This window comes from Panthera onca, chromosome B1, assembly GCF_046562875.1.
Source record: "Panthera onca isolate mPanOnc1 chromosome B1, mPanOnc1 haplotype 2, whole genome shotgun sequence".
In the NCBI taxonomy this organism is placed as follows: Eukaryota; Metazoa; Chordata; class Mammalia; order Carnivora; family Felidae; genus Panthera; species Panthera onca.
Window position 1 is genome coordinate 26,797,483 of NC_138342.1, and position 20,587 is coordinate 26,818,069.

General features: G+C 35.9%; 1 pseudogene; it reads right to left on the reverse strand.

Annotated features, from left to right (window-relative positions):
* LOC132693126 (ADP/ATP translocase 2 pseudogene) overlaps positions 1–18,504 on the reverse strand; it is a 33,604-nt pseudogene extending 15,100 nt beyond the window's left edge.
* Positions 18,505–20,587: the final 2,083 nt, after the last annotated feature.

Here is a 20,587-nt window from a genome sequence, read left to right on the forward strand (position 1 = left end):
TGCTTTGTTCTCTATAATTTGAGGCTCTGTTGTTTTGTTTGCCTCTCTCTTTTTTCCCTTTATGATTGTTTGTTTCACTTTTTGGAGCTAGAGTATTATGCTGAGCAAAATAAGTCAGTCAGAGAAAGACAAACACTGTATGATTTCATTCACATGTGGTAGTTGTGTGTATTTATAATTACCTTTGTGTGCATACATTTGTGTATATACATATATATTTATATATATTTGTATTTGAGTGCATATATATCTTTGCAAATATATGCATATCTTTCTAAGTAGATTATACACACACACACACATACACAAAGAATTTGAATTTCATAGTAAATACAAATGATACACATGAATGTGGGTATTGAATGTGTATATATCTCTCCACATGCTTTCCCTACAGAAATCTTTCCTTATCTAAAATGTATGACCTTTACAGCTATTGGTGATTCCTGTTTTGTAATATGTTAAAATCTACGCACTGAATATTCTATTAGCTAAATCTGTGTTCATATCCTTTATAATCTCCTTAGAGTAAATTCCTAGATATGAAATTGCTTTGTAACACATTTTTAAAACTGACTCATAATGACAAGATTCCCTTTTGGAAACCTGCCAGTTTATAAGTATAACATATGAATATGTGTATCTTAAAGATTAGAAATTTAATGTTTTAAATCTGCATCAATTAATTTGTCAATAAATACTAACTAAATTTTCACTTATATTTATTTGCATTTATTTGCTTATTAACGACATTAACAATTTTGTGTAAGTTTTTAGTTCAGTCATATTTTTTTTTCTCCAGAGTTTCCTCTTTTTTATTGTTTGTCCTATTTTATTTGTTCAACCACACTTTTCCTGTGGTGAAATGCTGTTTCCAGGTGAATTACATTCTTAGTTTAGGAGTTTATATGATTCAAATATTTTTCCAGGGAATGTTTACTTTTATATTTCTTTTATCAGATATTAGTGTTTTATTATAAGAAAATATTTTATTTTATGTGGTAAAATCTATACATATATTATGAAATTTAACTTGAAATATATTTCTCACAGTGATACTTTATAGTATCAAACATTTTACAGTATACACTATATATTTATATGTATATAATTTTAAGCTTTTAATAGTATGTATCTATGGATTAATTTAATTGTAGAAGATAGAAATATGGTTTTGTTTTCCCAAGATATGAATAAGCCATTTACTTGTCTAACTTTGAAGGAAACTAAGGGGGAAAAAAAAGACGATTTTGAGTGTAATTGTACTAAACACACAAATATTTTTAAATAATTGGGGCGCCTGGGTGGCTCAGTTGGTTAAATGTCTGGCTTCAGTGCACGTCATGATTTTTCAGTCTGTGAGTTCGAGCCCCACATCGAACTGTCAGCTCAGAGCCTGGAGGCTGCTTCAGATTCTGTGTCTCCCTCTCTCTCTCTGCCCTTCCCCCACTCACTCTCTGTCTCCCTCTCTCAAAAATAAATAAATATTAAGTTTTTCTTAAAATAATTGACACATTGCAATATTAACATGATATTAAGGATATATTTGAAACATTTTTATTTCTTCATGTTATCTTTTTTGTTCTTAATAAATTTATACTAAATAAGTAATATATGTAATAATAAAATGATTTTTCCATGTATTTCATCATAAATATTTGGAAATTTGTACTACCTTTATTATCCTCTCTTTTATAATAAAGTACCATATACTATAAAGTGGCAGTAATGAGAATAAATACAGGCTTTCCAACCCCAAAAGTCATGCATTTAAACAGCAAGCTAAACTGTTAATGTATAAAGGAACTTTGCTTCTCTGTGTGTGTTTTTGTGTGGGTGCCCTTTATATTCATGGATATTTATTTTTTACCAAGTTTGACCAATGAGTTCTCTCATCAGATCTATAGGTTTTTCTTTTCTTTTTTTAATATTTATGTATTTATTTTGAGACAGAAAGAGACAGAGAGAGAGAGAGAGAGAGAGAGAGAGAGAGAATGAGTGGGGGATGGGGCAGAGAGGGAGAGAGAGATTTTCAAACAGGCTCTGTGCTGTGAGCTCAGAGCCCAATGTGGGGCTTGACCACATTCAACCAACTGAGGCACCCCAGTGCCCCAAGATCTATAGGTTTTATTTAATTGATAAATTTTATAGAAAATTTATTATTTGCAAATATTTCCTTTATAAAATATCTATATTTCAAATTTGTTTACTTTTATATTTATTATCTCCTCTTTATTTGTGTTTCTTTTGCTGCCCTTTTACACATTTCTTAATTTGGAGTCTAGACATTCATATCTATTCCTTGCTTATGTAATTATTGAAACAATGAATTTTACTCTACTGAATATTCCTTACTCCACCAGGATTTGTACACTATCTTCCAATATCTTTCAATGAGATTAGATTTTCTTAGTAGGCAGAAAGCTTGGGATGTATATATATATATATATATATATATATATATATATGTATATATATATATATCCCCTTTGGAACACAAACTGAGTATTTTGGTTAAAATCTATAGATTCATAAGTCATGGATAACTGGTTGACTCCTAATCAGGTACTCAGAACAACAATAGAACATCAGTGACAAAGGAAATATACATGAATGGATCTCAGAATGGGTCAGAGTGTGAAGATATTTATATATCTCACAAATGAACACTAGAAGGTATCACTCTATTGGGGATATATTAAACTGTTGGATACAATCCTTCAGATGTTAGTTTTTCTTAGTCATCCCAGTTCTTGCTTAATAGACTCATTCACAAAGTGTTCATTGTGGCAGAGATGTGACTAAGCATGGATTCAAAAACATGAAATTATTTCACCAAGGCTATTTAGCTACAGTCACTACTGAGAAGATTAGATGCTGATACCAAAAGCCAATGTCGAGCCCTAAAATGGCCTAATACCCTGGGAGATCTGCAGGCAAGTAGCAGATTTATTAAAGTCTATACTTTTCATTGTGAGGTAGTGGGGCACAATTTCTCCCTGTAAGAATAGATACATATTCCAGGTATAGATTTGTTTTCCTTGCCCAGAATCATTATATAAGTACTTGTAGAATGTCTGTTGTATGGTCAATATCACTTCTGTACACAGGAATAATTTACAAATCCTACACTCTAAAATAAACCCCATGATGTCACAGGCAATATTTAGTTCTATCACCCAGAATTGGTTAGCTCCCTAAAACTGTTGTATGAGTTAGCAAAGAATAAATCATGGAAATATCATTTTGTGAGGTAGGGATGCATTTCTATAGCAGGCGATATAAATCTGAAACCAGCAGCCAATATACAAGGCTTTGCCTTCATAACCAGTCATAAAGAGTTCAGGACCTAGGTTAAGTTGAGAAAGATACCTCTCATGATTGCATGTAATAGAAGAAATTTTTACTTCTCTTCCCCGTGATCCCAGGTTCAGTGTTTACGGAGATCATAGAGCCCAAGAGAGGAATGCTTCCATGAGGAAACACAGCTATACTTTCACAAATATGAAAGCTGAAACTACCCTTTGTCATATTGGGCTCTTAATGGTACTAAACCAATAAACAATGGAAGAAAGCACTAGAGTGGCTAATGTGATATATTCTGCTGGTCAAGGGGATATTTGGTTGTTGCTACTCAATGGGTTCAAGGAGGTCTATGTTTAGACCCTAAGGAATTCACTGGGGCATCTTTTAGTACCCCCTGTATAATCGTTTTCAATAGTGGAAACAGCTTTCCAAGGATTCAGATCCTGAAGGAAGAAAGCATTTCTTTTTTTGTTACCAAGAAAACTTTCTAGCTGAGGTTTTGACTCAGAATAAGGGGAATATGCATTGAGTAGTATATAATCCAGGAATAAACCCCTATTTATACAGTCAATTAATTTTTGAATAAGAGCCAAAAACATAAAATGAAAAATAGTAGCCTATTAAAGAAATAGTGTTGGATCAAATGGATAGCCACATACAAAAGCATGAAACTCGACCAGTATCTTACATCATACACAAAAAGAAATTCAATTATAGGTTACAGACTTGAATGTAAGACCTGGAACCATAAAACTCCTAGAAGATAGCAGGTAAGCTCTGGGAAATTGCTCTTGGCAATTTTTTGGATGACACAAAACTAAGGTAACAAAAGAAAGAATGAGGAAGCGGGACTACATCAAACTATAAAGTTTCTGCACAGCACAGGAAACCGTCAAAAAATTGAAAAGGCAACTTACGGAATGGGAGAAAATGGTGTAAACAATATATCTGACACAGAGTTAATATTCCCTATATGAAATGAATTCAAACAACTTCATGGCAAAAAACAAAATGAAAAAAAATTTTGATAAAAAAAAAAAATGGTCAAAGGACCTGAACAGACACTTTCTAAAGAAGACATACAAATGGCCAGCAGGTACATGAAACGATGCTCAACATCGCTCATCGTCAGGGAGATGCAAATCACAACCACAATGAGACGTCATGACATACATGTTAGAATGGCTATTATAAAAAAGACAAGAGATATTATGTCTTTGAAAAGATGTGGAGTCCCTGCACACTGCTAGTGAGAATGTAAATTTGTTTGGCTACCATGGAAAACAGTATTGAGACTACTAAAAAAAAAAAAAAAAAAATTTAAAAATTGAACTACCGTATGATCCGTTAATCAATCTTCTTGGTATGTATTACACGAAAATATAAACAGGTTACTGAAGAGATTTTCATTCCCATATTTATTGCACCCTTTTTCACACTAGCCAAGATATGGAAACAAACTGAGTGAAATGTGCTAAGGAATGACTAATACTGCATTTATATGCGGAATCTGAGAAAAAAAAAAAAAAAAGTCAAACTTAGAGAAACAGAGAGTAGAAAAGTGGTTGCTAGGGGTTGTGGGGTAAGGGAAATAGGGAGAGGTTAATCAAAGTGTACAAATCTTCAGTTATAAGATAAATGAGGACCTAATGTATAACATACATTATAGTTGATGGTGTGACTACAGTTGATGTACTATTGAAATTTGTTAAGGGATTAGAACTTGAATATTGTCACCAATATATATAGATAGATAGATAGATATAGAGATAAATATATAGATATAGTGTTGGATGTGTTGATTAACTAGGTATGTGAAATCTTTTCACAAAGTATACATATATAAAATTGTCATGATATATGCCTTGATTAAATCCTGTAATTTTGTCAATTATACCTCAATAAAGCTGAAAAATAACCTACCTTTCTCTCTAAAAATACATGTATATGACCTTAGAGCATATATGCCTGTAGAATACATTTTGTGTATGTATATATATTATATAGATAGATATACACGTATATATGTGTATACATGTGTATATATATTACATATATATACACATATATATGTGTATACATGTGTATATATATTACATATATATACACATATATATGTGTATACATGTGTATATATATATTACATATATATACACATATATATGTGTATACATGTGTATATACAATATATATAGCATATATATTATATTTAGCATATATATGTATATATACATGTATATAAAGAAATCTATGGTTATCAATTTAGTCTCCATGATTATGTAGGGAAGTGACAATTAGAGCTATGCTTTATGTTAAATGTTTGCCCCACCATTCCCTATTGACCAATGGGGAAGGGGGAGGGTTCACCTCTAGGATAACAGGGTGAAGGAGATCAGAGAGGCCAATGTATTTATTTCTCTAGGCTTCATCTGCTGTAGCCTTGACTCATAAAATGATAAATTCTTAATTTTAAGGTAATCAATATATACTACTATAATATACAATGTCTAACAAGTCAATGATTTAACAAATAAAATATTTTAAATAGAAGAAAGATACAGAATATATTATATAATTTAATGTCATGTTAGGCAAGTACTAAACTTTATATGAAATTTTGTTATTCTGATTTTAGTAATATTACTTAATAATGGGTCTCCCTATTTCACATTACATTAAGATTGTATGGTACTTGTGAACAGTAAGACAGGTCTTTGAGCATCTCAATGCACTGATTTACCGTATGACTCAACATTACTGAAAAACGAAAGACTAATCATTGTTGACCACAGAGTTAAAAAGAACAACTGTTGTTTTTATACACTAAAAGTATTATTTAAGTAAACTAAACTGTTAGGGAGAATAGTAGCATTCTCTAATGGCAAACTTAAAATTGAATTCCTGATATTTACTATATCCTACTGCTGGGTTAATATTTTTTAAGCTACTCATGAGAAAAAAAATGTTAAAGATTTTATTAAAATAAAAAAAATTATTTATAAAAATAACCCACTATATAGCGATTAAATGCCAGGAGCTTTGCTAGATCCTACCCAAGATTATTCAAATCTTCACACAACGAATTTACGGATCAGTGTCTTTGGGGAATCCAGCTCTTGGTTAAAAACCAATGGGTGATTTTTCAGGCTGGAGAGTAAGCCAAAGAGGCACACAGCAGGGCATTCCAGTTTCTGAGGGGAGTTGCAGGAAAGGATGAAACCTAGCTGGTCACACTTTTCCAGTATTTGCATTCCTGGTGCATGCACCTTCATGCCTAGTGTCCTTTATTTCAGACTTTAGCCAGAGTTCTTTACAGGTGCGCCTGCTGAGAGCTCTTTATGGGGAGAGAAAGGAAGAAAAACGTTGAAGATATTTTTTTGTCATTTGATTCAGTGGCCAGTATTTTTCCACTCCTAGCCCTTCTCCCCTGCCTTCTCTCCAATCCCAGCTCCCATAAAACTGCCAGAGGCTTTTCTTTTGTGCTTCTTCAACAGGGACATGACACCCACGTCTGTGCTGATCTACCTGACTCTCCCCTGGAGTACTGTTCTTTGGAAGAAAATAAACAGGGGAGTTAGTGACTTTTCCAGTTTTATCCTCTTGCTTATACCATTGCCATTAAGCGATTAAAGGCTTAAAACTTCATCATTTTTGGCTTGTTGCATTAACCAACTACTCCAACACCTGGCAACTCAGCCCGCACACATACTCTCCCTCTGCTCAACTCGGTCCTAAGATTGTATCTCACCCAATATTGTCAGTAACTACTTCATTTCTCTTAGGCAGATGTTGTAGGATTGAGAGCCTTGTTTTACCACAACTCAAGTGTTTCAACAGGCACAAAATATTGGAAAACTTATTTTGGAATACACTGACGTGAGAACAACATATAAACCAACATACTGCCAGTCCAATAAACAATGTGCCCTATATCTGGCAGTGTTTGAACTCTTTGAGAGTAAGAAATACGTAATCATATTTTCCAAAGAAATCCATTTCTTTGCCCCAATATTGAGGATATCAAAAGGTCAATAAGTATGCACAGTCCTATTTTTTGAAAGCAATGTTGCTACAATACCCAAGTTGTTTTCCCCCCATTTAGGGAGATCCATCAGATAATTAGAGCTAATTATAAGGGTACCCACACTACAAGCATTACTTTGAATTATTAAGACATTCTTATTCACCTTTTAGTCATTACACAGAATTTTATGAAGAGATAGTAAGGAAAAGATGAGAACAATTTCTATAATTAAGGATTTCATACTAAATTTTAAAGCTTTGCTGTTTTATTCTTATGTCCATTTCTCTGTGTGTGATCCACAGTCAGGTGGATAGTCATTGCAAGACCTCGTCAAGAGTTTCATTAGCTGTAGCATAGAAGAAAGAAGAATACAAAGCACTTCTTCTGTCACAGGTATCAAGTGGCAGCTATAATTCAGAAGGCATCTCTTCAACTATTCTTTTATAATTAAATTTTTGAGTACTTTTAGAAAAGCTTGGAATCTCTACAGCGTAAAACATATATGATCATTACTGGAAATCCCTTCCTATGTTGCCCTGGTCCTGTGAGTATTATGAGAACAATATAAAAATGAGGATATTTCAAATGTACACACCATCATTATTTGATACGTGGCATGGCTGAGGGAGCATAGTGTATATCTAGAGTGTAAAATAATCTTTCAAATGTCTTACTACCTCTTTCTTAGCTGCCCTAAGTCCTTTCTCCACACTCACATTCCAATTCATAATTATTAGCCTTCATAATCGAAAGGGAAGGATCATAAAGAAAAATAAAGGAAAGAGTTCTGACTGGTGGAATTCAGGAGTGTGTTGAAAAATTAGGTAATGGGAGAAGCAATTCTGCATCTCAGCTTGGAGAACAAATGGAAGCAGGCAGTTACCACCTTTTTTTTTTTTTTTTTTTTTTTTTTTTTTTTTTTTTTTTACACAGACTGACTTGCTGTTCTCAGCTTCAGCTTCCAGAGGTGGTCTTATCTCAAGTTGTCTCTGTTCTCACTTCCTAAATGCTCTAAAGGTGTCAGGTACCTGCCAGTAATAATTAGGTCCATTTCCGTTTCATAGGACAGAAACTATTCTCAGAATTGCTTAAACAAAATAAAAATAAATTGATCGTTTTTAAATGGGAAGTTAATGGAGGCTTATAAAGCTTCAATCAAGATAGGACCTAAAGGTTAAATGATGGAAGTGACTATATATCAAGTAAGCTGCCCTGTGTCGTGTTGTATATGGCTACTAATGTTTCTAGAGAAATGTAATGTTCTAAGCTAATGATCTTAAGGGAACCTGTGCTTCTTTCCCAATTTATAGAACACCATTTCTACGGAGGGACCTGCTTTATTCACCTAGATCACCTACTTACCATGCATCTCACCCTGTAGCTGTGAGTATGGAGTCGTTGACTGGCCTGATCTAAGTCAGATGTCCTCCTCTACAACTGAGGACTGTGTCAGTCACACAGGACAGCAAACAAAATTAATGAGAGGAGAGCTATGGAAACTTGGCAGGATAATAAGTACCAGGAACCTATGTCCCCACTTAGACAAGGGCACTGTCAGAATCCGTGTGATATAACTATTTTGTAACTCTGGAATCTTTGAAGGCTCTAGTCTTCCAGGAGAAGCCTCCCACAATAAATTTTAGTCTATTTCAGCTCTCACACAGTAGCAGCTACCCAGTCCCCACTCCAAGCTCCATGGAAGGCAGCTGTGTACATGTTCCTAGACAGTCTGCACACATCTCTGAGGAGCCAGAGGTGTGCAAAAAAGATATCTAAATATCAATGATATGCGCTCTGACAACTGATTGCTCCTTCTGATCATCGAGGCACAAATAGGGGTGTGGCCACTGTTGTACGTCCTCCCATCTTTACAAGCCCTTCCCCCTAGGCTGAGTGACTGCCAGGGGATTTAAAGATCTGGTACTGTTTTGTTTATTTTTTTTTTTTCCTACCTTCATTGTTCTTCTATTTTTCTCCCTTTTGGGAGCCGGACAATAAAGACTAGAACATTAAAAAGCAATAGCTTTTACAGGTAAAATTAGAAAGAAAGTCACCACACATTTCAGGCACAGGCTCACAAAAGACTTTAAAGAGAGTCTGATCTTTGGCACAGAGGCAGCCTACAATAAAAATAAATCAAATAAGCAAAAACCAATCACAACACAACAAAGCAAAACAAAACCAAAAGAAAAAAAAAACAAAAACAAAAACAAACTACAGCAAACTTTGAGGAAAGGGATAGAATTTGATTTCCAGAGTTACCCCATCATTTAATTCAAATGTTGTTTTTCTTTAATTTTCTAAATATTTATTTATTTTTGAGAGAGAAAGAGAGACAGAGCACAAGTGGGAAGGGACAGAGGGAGAGGGAGACACAGAATCCGAAGCAGGCTTCAGGCTGGCAGTTGTCAACACAGAGCCAGATGTGGGGTTCAAACCCACGAACCATCAGATCATGACCAGAACCAAGGTCAGATGCTTAACCACTGAGCCACCCAGGTGTTCCTCAAATGTCATTTTGAACAAAAATAATCAAAAGGCATAAAAAGAAACAGCAAGATATGATCAATTCCACCCATATAGAGTGAAATAAAAGCCCACTGAGAGTAAGTCAAAGCTGTATAAAGAAATAAGGAACGATCTCAATAAAGGTAAATACATGGGCAATCATGAAAGCTGATGTGTTAGAGTTCTCCAAAGAAACAGAAATAATAGAATAGACATATACAGATATATAGATACAGATAGATAATAGATATAGGTATATAAAGAGATATTTATTAAAGGAATAATTTTGTGTTGTTATTAGAGGACAAGAAATTCCACAATCTACCATCTGAAATTGGAGAACCAGGAAAACCAGTGGTATAATTCAGTATGAATCCAAAGACATGAGAACCAGGGGCCCCTGGTATAGTCCCAGAGTCCAAAGGCATGGGAATTTTAAATTCCAATGTCCAAGGTCAGGAGAAGATGGATGTACCTGCTCAAAAAGAGAGAAAGTATTCACCCTTCCTTCAACTTTTTATTCCATTAAGCCCCCCTACAGATTGGATAATACTTACCCATATTGGTAAGGATAGATCTCTCTAGTCAATCTACTGAATCAAATGTTAATTTCTTTCACTAACATCTTCACAGACCACTGGGCATCAATTAGGCCAGTCAAGTTGATACATGAAAGTAACAATCATAGCTTATATTATTGTACCAATGGTTTTGTTTTCTACATGATTTAAGAGACTAAAACATATAAAAACCAATTTTTGGTCTAAGAGCTAATATCATGTAACTTTGGTTTGTAACTCTACTTTTGTTTTCTATATAATTTAAGAGATTGATGTATTTAAAATGATTGTTTATATTTTGGGGCACACAATGTATAAAGATGTAATTTTGTGACATCAACAACTAAAAGGGGGAGGGATAGAGATATAAAGGAACAAAGTTTTTGTATATTATTGAAGTTGAGCTGGTATAAATTCAAGTTAGATTGTTATAACTTTACAATGTTAAATGTAATTTCCCATGTTAATCACAAAAAAAAAAAAAAAAAGCTATGGAATATACAGAGAAGGAAATGAGAAAGGTATTTAAACATCTTAGTACAAAAAATTACTACACATAAAATAAGACCATAATGCAGGAAATGAGGGACAAAGGCTATACGTCATTGGCAAACAAAGAGCAAAATGACAGAAGTCCCTTCTTATTGGTAATTACATTAAATGTAAGCAGACTGAACTCTCTACTCAAAAACCCGAATTGGCAGAATGGATATAGAAATGATCCTACTCTATGCTATCTACAAGAGACTCACTTTAGATCCAAAGGCACAAATAGATTGAAAGTAAAAGGATGTAGGACACCTAGGTGGCTCAGTCGGTTAAGCGTCTATTGATTCTAATTCATGTCATGATCCCAGGATCAAGGGATTGAGCTCGCATCTGGCTCCTTGCTGAGCATGGGGCCTGCTTGGGATTTTCCTTCTCCTTCTCTCTTTACACCTACCCAGCTCACACCACTTTCTCTCTCTCCCACCCTCTCTCTCTCTTAGCCTCTCTCCCTCAAAATAAATGGATAAATAAACATTAAAAAAAAAAACAGCAAAAGTGAAAGGATGAAAAATGTGTTCCATGCAAATAGTAACCAAGAGATAACAGGGGTGGCTATACTAATATCAGGCAAAATAGACTGGAAATCTAAAAAGTTTAAAAGACATAAAAAAGGATAATATATGTTTCAATAGAGCAAGAATATATAACAACTTTAAATGTTTACATACCATCAAAATATATGATGCAAAAAACTGACAGAGTTGAAGGAAGAAATACACAATCCTACAATAATAGTTGTAAATATCAATACTCCACTCTTGACAGTAGAGATAGAACCAGCAGATTGAGGATACATAAGGAAACAGAGGACTTAACACAATAAACCAACTAGATCTAAAAGACATACACAAAACACTACACCCAAAGACAGCAGCAAGTACATCCTTCTCAAGGGCATATGAAACATTTTCCAGGATGGAGCAAAGACAGTGGTCCACAAATCAAATCCCAAGATTATATTTATATTTATATTTATATTTATATTTACTTATACATATACTTATACTTAATCGATATTATTTATATTTATATATCATACAAACTGTCTTTTCTAACCTCAGTGTATGAAGTTGGAAAGCAATAATTAACAGCAGGAAAACTGGAAAACTCAAAAATTTGTGGAATTTAAATAACACACTCTTAAATAAGCAATGGATCACAGCAAACATCACAGGAAAAGTTAGAAAATACAGATAAATGAAAATGAAAACATAACCTAACAAACCTGACAGAAGAACAAAAGCAGAGCTAAGGGAGAAATTTATAGCTCTAAATACTTATGTTAAAAAGAAAGATCTCAAATCAGCAACTGAGCTTTAAATATTAAGGAGGGGCGCCTGGGTGGCGCAGTCGGTTAAAGCGTCCGACTTCAGCCAGGTCACGATCTCGCGGTCCGTGAGTTCGAGCCCCGCGTCAGGCTCCGGGCTGATGGCTCGGAGCCTGGAGCCTGTTTCCGATTCTGTGTCTCCCTCTCTCTCTGCCCCTCCCCCGTTCATGCTCTGTCTCTCTCTGTCCCAAAAATAAAATAAAAAAAAAAAAAAAAAAAAAAAAAACGTTGAAAAAATAAATATTAAGGAACTAGAAAAACAAAATAAAAGGCAACAAAATAGAGAATATAAAATTAATAGAGATATCCAATGAAACCAAAAGTTAGATTTTTGAAAAGTTTGTCAAAATTGCACTTTTACTTAGGTGGAATTAAAAAAAAAGAGAGAGAGAGAAAGATTTAAATTAGATTGTAATTAGAAATCACATCAAGAATGAAATATGGGGCATTACCATTGATTATACAGAAATAATAATAATAATAAAAAGATGATTGCAAAGTACTAGGAACAACTAACTGTATGCCAATGCTATAAACTGAATGTTTGTGTACCTTCCTAAAGTCACATGTGAAATACTAAGTTAGGAAATTCAAGAAGCAACTGGGTCATGACTTTGGAGCCCTCGTAAATGGAATTAGTGCCTTTATAAAAGAAACACCAGGGAGTTCTCTGACCCCTTCCACCATGTGTAGACGTAGCAAAGACGTGGCTCTCTGTGAACCAGGAAGTGGGTTCTTACCAGATACTGAATTTGCTAGTGACTTGACCTTGGTCTTCCCAGCCTCCAGAATTGTGAGAAATCGATGTTTGCTCTTTAAGTAACCGATCCTAGCAGCCAGAATGGACTGACAGCAACAAATGGAATAATCTATATAAAATGAACCAATTTCTACGAACTTGAAACCTATCAAGTCTAAATCATTAAGAAAATATGAACAGACTTATAACTACTAATTCATTCAATATGAATAAAAATTAGTCCAACAAAGAGAAGTCCTAGACCTGCCTTCACTGATGTCTTCAACCAAACATTTAAAGAAGAACCAACAACAGTATTCTCAAGGGAACACTCACTAACTCATTCTATGAGGCCAGCATTACCCCGATGAAGCTAAACAAAGACACTATAAAATCAATATTCCTAATAAACACTGATGCAAAAATATTCAACAAAATAACAGCAAACTAAATTCAGCAGCATATTAAAATGATTATACACCATGAACAAGTGGGATTTATTCCTGCAATGCAAGATTGTTTCAACATATGAAAATAGATAATGTAATATACCATGTTAACAAGATGAGGGAAAAAATGCATGATCATTTCAACTGATGCAGAGACAAAATTTAAAAACTTCAACACCACAGGCGCCTGGGTAGCTCTGCTGGTTAAGAGTCCAACCTTGGCTCAAGTCATGATCTCACTGTTTCCTGTTCCCAAGTTCAAGCCTGGCATCGGGCTGGGTACTGACAGGTCAGTGCCTGGAGCCTATTTCAGATTCTGTGTCTCCCTCTCTGACTCTGCCCCTCCCCCATTCATGCTCTGTCTCTCTCTTCTTCTCAAAAAGAAACATTAAAAAATAAAAAGTTCAACACCTTTTCATATGAAAACACTCAAAAAAGTAAGCATTGAAAAAAACTATCTCAACATAATAAAACTCAGAATGAATATCATATTCAGTGGCAAAAGACTGAAAGCTTTTCTTCCGTAATCAGTAACAAAGCAAGTATGCTGGCTTTCACCACTTCAATTCAACACAGTATTTGAAGTTCTACTCAGAGGAATAAGGCAAGAAAAACAGGAGTCATTTAAATTGGAAAGAAGTAAAATTATCTCTGTTCATCACTGATTTGATCTTATGAAATCAAAACCCATAGAAAACCCTGAAGATTCTACAAAAACAAAAACAAAACTGTAGAACTAATAAATGAATTCAACAAAACATCAGGATACAAAATCAACACTCAAAAAACCGTTGCGCTTATGGGCGTCTGGGTGGCTTGGTTGGTTAAGCATCCAACTTTGGTTCAGGTCATGACCTCACACTTCGAGAGTTTGAGCCCTGTGTCAGGCTCTGTGCTGACAGCTCAGAGCCTGGAGCCTGCTTCAAATTCTGTGTCTCCCTCTCTCTCTCTGCCCCTCCCCTGCTCTCACTCTGTCTCTGTCTCTCAGACATATTAAAAAAACAAAAACAAAAACAAAACCACAAGTGTTTTATTTCTATATACTAACAACGAGCTATCTGAAAAGGAAATTATAAAAACAATTCCATTTGCAATGCCATCAAAAATAATAAAATGCTTTTAAAAAAGGAATTAACCAAAGAAATGAAAGACTTGTTTGATGAGAACTACAAAGCATTACTGAAAGAAATTAAATAAGACATAAATAGAAACACATCTCATGTTTATGGATTGGAAGACTTAATATTGTTCATATATCAATGATACTCAAAGTAGTCTACAAATTCAATGCAATCACTATCAAAATCCCAATGACATTTTTTACGTAAGTAGAGAGCCCTTTGTAAAAGTCATATGGAATTGCACAGTAACCTGAGTAGCCAACAAATCTTGAAAAAAGGAGAAAAAAGCTGGAGGATTCACACTTTCTGAATTAAAAACTTACCACAAAACTATAATAACCAAAACAGTGTGATACTGGCATAAAGGCAGGCATTGACACCAATGGAATACGATAGAGAAGCCCAAACATAAATCCTCTCATACAACCTCAAATGATTTTGACAAGGATGCCAAGGCCATTCAATGGAGAAAGGATCGTTTTTTCAACAAATAGTGCTGGAAAAACTGGGTACCTACATACAAAAGAATGAATTTGGACCCTTACCTAATACCATATACAAAAAAATTAACTCAGAGTGAATTATAAACCTAAATGTAAGATTTATACAACTATAAAACTCTTAGAAGAAAACGTAGGACAAAATCTTTACAATACTGAACGTAGCAACAATTTTGGGATATGATACAAAGTTTTAGGCATGAAAAAGAAAAAGTATAGATAACCTGAACTTCATGAAAATTAAAAACAAATTATGCATCATAAAGACAAAATCAACAGAGTAAAATGGCCACCCACTGAATGGGGGGAAGTATTTCAAACCATGTAAAGGATTAATATCCAGAATACGTAGAGAACTCTCAAAACTCAAAAATAAAACAACAATAACAACAACAACAAAACCCTCCAAACAACCTGATTCAAAATTGAGCAAAGGACTCGAATAAACATTTCTCCAAAGAAAATATACAAATGACCAAAAAAACACATAAAAGATGCTCAAGCTCACTAATCCTTTGAGAAATGCTAATTAAAACTCGAAGTGTTCATTTATTTTGCAGAGAGAGAGAGATGAGCAGAGGAAGGACAGAGATAGAGGGAGACACAGAATCCAAAGCAGGGTCCAGGCTCTGAGCTGTCAGCACAGAGTCCAATGCAGGGCTCAAACTCACAAACAGTGAGATCATGACCTGAGTCTAAGTTGGACTCTTAAACAACTGAGCCACCCAGGCACCCCTCAACCTTTTCATGTAATAAAGTGATTTTATGAAGGGATACTAACAAAATAAAATTGAGAGCAACTTTCTTCCTAAGAGGTGAAAAGTATGTCCAATATCATTCCTACCAAGACAATGATTCAAAGCAAGGACTCTGGCAGGAGACTAGCTGGCTTCAAACTCAGCATTTCCTTTCCTAGCTGTGTAATACAGTCAGATTACTTCACCTATTGGAGCTTCAGTTTCCTCCTCTGCAAAATTTGGGTTAGGAAAACAACCTAGTTCGTAGGCTTTGAGAACATTAGATGAGTCAACACACGTTCAGTCTTCTATTAGTGGGCACCACTGAGCAAACAAATTTAGCTGCTCAATTCAATAAACAATTAGGGAGTTTTATTTGCTACATCATCTTGGTATGTAACTTGGTGAATTAAGGCCAAAGAACAATCCGATAGGCTCTGCAATTCAGTTTTCAGATCTCTGTTAGCTTTTCTTGAATCTTATCCAGAAAATAGGGGCCCTTTTATGTGTTTGGGTAAATCCACAAACTCCCTCAAATTTCAACAAATATATTCTATATAATGGCGTTTTTATGTATTTTTATAGGAAAAAAATTCATATCCCAAACAACCTGTAAGCAATGATTTGCTTCTTCATTTCATTCAACCCTGTAATTGGCTAAACTGAAACTATTATGTTCGAAGTACGATGTTATAGTGGTTACAAGCACTTTTATTAGCATCGTTTTTCTGAAAAATCCTTCACCTCCTCTAAACATTTACAAGAGAGAAGTAATTATGCTTATTTTTTCATATTTCTGGAAATTATCAATTTCACATTGCAAAAAACAGTTGATCTGAGATACCAAAAACTTAATCCATTCCTGAAGGTAATTAGACATTTCTGAAGCATATGCTAGCACATTTATACCAATACATTTCTATGCAGCAGTGATTTGTTGCCCACAGCTTGAGTGAGTTACTAGATTTTCAAAATTTGCCAAACCTCTGCTCTTTAGGGAATATTTGGCTCAATATACATTTTGGACTAAGGTGGCTCGCCTTTTAAAATTTCATTTCCTGACCTTAATATGTTGATTTTAGGATGTGGTAGACAGTAAGGAAAGGCAAGCTGTCACAATTAATAGAAGACTATGCCTTTGAAATTCCAGTTCTACTCTGTGGATTTTATATCTTGTCTTTTATGTCTTTAAATGAGTCAACTTATAAAAAAATAAATAAATATACTGATTCACACGTAGTATGCATTAATTGGTTTCACTATTTTAATATTCGTCGACCTGAACAAAAGTCTATTTAACTGAGCATCAAAACTCAGCCACAGGATAATACTGAGGTTGAATTTCTGTATTAGAAGTAGATTTTCTCTTTAAAATGTCAGACCCTACAGTTGTGTGTTTTAGTTTGACTCTATTTCTTTCTCTTTTTATACTATGATCTCTGACATTTTCCGGGACTCATTGTTCATAAAACTTCTGGAATACACTGTATGTGGTGTTGAAAAGTAAAGGCAGAATATTCCATTTCAAAGCGGGTGGTAGTTTAAATTTATTGCTATGTATATTCAAGACATTGTCATATGTCTTTCAATGTAAAAACAAACAAACAAACAAAAAAACTGGAGAGACATTTATTATAGGGGAATGAGGCCTGTGAGGGGAATGGAGGGAAGTGAGAAAGATGTTGGGGAAAAGGGTCAGTCACTCTTTTTTGTATATTGTCAATAACAGAAAGAGATATTGCATCAAATAAAGACTGAAACAATTATCATAAGTGGCAGAAATTCAGAATGCTCAAAAATAAGGGGAGGGGGAACATAGGAAAAAGTAGGAAATAAGAAAATCTTCTAGTAGCAAAGCTTGGAAAAACTGGATACGGTATTCCCTAAGCCTAGTAACAAATTTTTCCAAGAGTTTGCCTGCTGGGAATTCTCTTTTTCTTACAATGTCCTTTAAGCAGGGGTTGTTTTCTTTGTTACTTAGCCTGCACTTCATCAGAATTGCATTCCTCTTAAAATTCAAAGAGATATTCAACAATCTAAATATGTCTATGCCATATCTGTAAACCAGATAGCATCATCCCCTTGCTCTTAACCTGCCAGTGGCTTCTTCATGACATTTTCCAGAACATCCAGACTTCTTAGCATCCCCTTTAGCTGTCTAGTCTAAACAACCTCTCCTCACATACTCTTTTCAAATGATAATGACTGTTTTGCTGTTCTCAGAACATTCTAAACTCTTCCATCAATTTTCCTGTTCAAGATTTTTACATCTGCATCTTCTTTTGCTGAGAACACATCCCCTCACATCGTCACATGGTTTATGTATATCTTTGCTCAAATGGCATCTTCTGAGAAAATCTTTCCTTTATGCTGCCTAAACCACAACTATCCCTGCTCCACACCAATCACAAAGTGAAAATTAACCACATTTTATTTTCCTTCACATATCTCCGCATAAAATATTGTATATTAAATATATATTTATATACTTTGTTATCGCCCGTTTCTATCCTCCCACCAAACGCGTGTTCCATGAGGAACGGGACACCATTTACTGAGGAAACACAAATAATCTATCATCAAATCCTACCAATTTGGTAGTTTCAAATAATCACCTGCAGTAACTGCCTCCATTTTTCTCCAGTGAAGTGTCTCAGAGGTTCTGGCCGGTTGCAGGGGGCCATAACTACAGAGAGCAGCGAATTCTCCCCAGAATAACTGACTTTATTTCAAATAGAATGTGGGAAATTTCAAGACTATGGGCACTCTTCAAAACAATAGAGATTACTACAGTATTATACAGAGGGGTAAATGTAAAGCTTCTGGCATAATATGAGTGATCAATAAACAGTTACAATGAAAACAACAACAACAACAAAAACCAATCGAGATTCTGGTGGTAAACGATTAAGGTGAGGCTGGTAATACCATGAGAACAACAAACTAAACCATAAGCCTACTAATTTATCAGAGACAACCAGGAAAACAGCTAAGAGAAGCCCACGTGGGGTGAGGAAAAAACCTCAAAGGCCGACCTCAAAAATTACTGCAAAGGGGCCCAAATTTACCTAAATGGGATAGAACATTCTGTACCTCATGGAATTGTCAAAAACAATAGAGCAATCATGCAGCAATTAATGAAGCATTTCAGCTGAGTGTGATACCAACAGAGGCAAAGAGCTTAACAGAAAGATAAGAAAAAGTACAGCAGGCCAAGAAGAGCCAAGCAAAAATCAATGTCCTTTCAGTGTGACTGGGCTCATGCCCAAGGAGGTGATGTCTAAGGAACAGTGTCAGAGCTTTTTTTTTTTTTTTCAACGTTTTTTTGTTGGTTTTTTTTTTTTTTTTTATTTTTTATTTTTGGGACAGAGAGAGACAGAGCATGAACGGGGGAGGGTCAGAGAGAGAGGGAGACACAGAATCGGAAGCAGGCTCCAGGCTCCGAGCCATCAGCCCAGAGCCTGACGCGGGGCTCGAACTCACGGACCGCGAGATCGTGACCTGGCTGAAGTCGGACGCTTAACCGACTGCGCCACCCAGGCGCCCCAGTGTCAGAGCTTTAATACGACAGAAGTCGACTTCACTGCAATAGTTCAGCCCAGTTATTCAACAAATAAGCAAGCAAACGACAACAAGACCAGGGGGAAATCATCCAAATATGTTGGTCTGTATTATCTAAAATATGTACTTTTAAGGAAGAAAAGTTATAAGGCATGTAACGAAACAGGAAAGCATAACCCACAGATGGGGGAAAAAACAAAAAGCAAAAACTGCCTGAGAGTCCACCAGAATGTCAGATTTAAAAAAGGCATCAAAGGGGGCCATTTAGAAAATGAGGAGTAACATTAGTAAGATGTTAGGTACAGTAATTGATGCAAGCATCCTCCCCCAACTCTGGACCCCCCAGCTCAAAATTAGAGTGCTATCCATGAACAAAACTAGCCCTGGGAGGGCTTGAGTCCAATTAAGAACCTACAGCAACAGTGGAGATAAAAAAAGGGGGAGCTTGGGGTGCAGAATAATGACACAGTAAGAGTCACGGGAAAGCTCAGGTTAGCAGGGAAGTCTAGAGACAGCTAGGAGGACAGAAGGGTTAGGGTTAGCAGCAACCACACAGTGGGTGTCATCATGGTTCCCGGGAGCCTAACTGTATGGAAGACTCTGGAAGCCTTTGCAGCTGAGGATGTCCACAGTCCACAGGAGAGCTGCAACTCTCACCACAACTGTCACAGCGGAGGACGCCATAGTGTTTCCTGGCACAGACCGCAGGAGCCTGCTCTGCAAAGAAAACTGGCAGCTTTTGCCACTGTGGGAACCAACAGCCATCCCCACTGCACAGCCTTTGGAGAGGGAGATGCTGCCATACCTGCACTGTCCCAGAAGGAGCTACGGTTGAGCCACTCTGGAACACTGGCTGAGAGCTCCCTCTGGCACTCCAAACACCCCCAGCCGGAAGCCATGACTGACTTGTATGCACCTGGACTTCAGATCCCAGGTCTGAGGCCACTCTGCACGTGCCCCAGACCCTAGCCCCACCTGAGTCTCAGATGACGGAGCCCTGCCTGTGGAGGAGCCACTGCGTTGGACACCAGATCCACTGTTGATCCATGTGTACCTGTGCTCCAGGTCCGGGCTTTATGACGTGCCAGTGTCAGTCAATGCCTGAAGCCCAAAAGTCATCCCTGATGACGGCCAGTGCCACAGACCCAGAGTTGTTCTTACTGCACAGGGGCCCACATTCCAGGCTCTGGCTCCATGGCTGCTCTA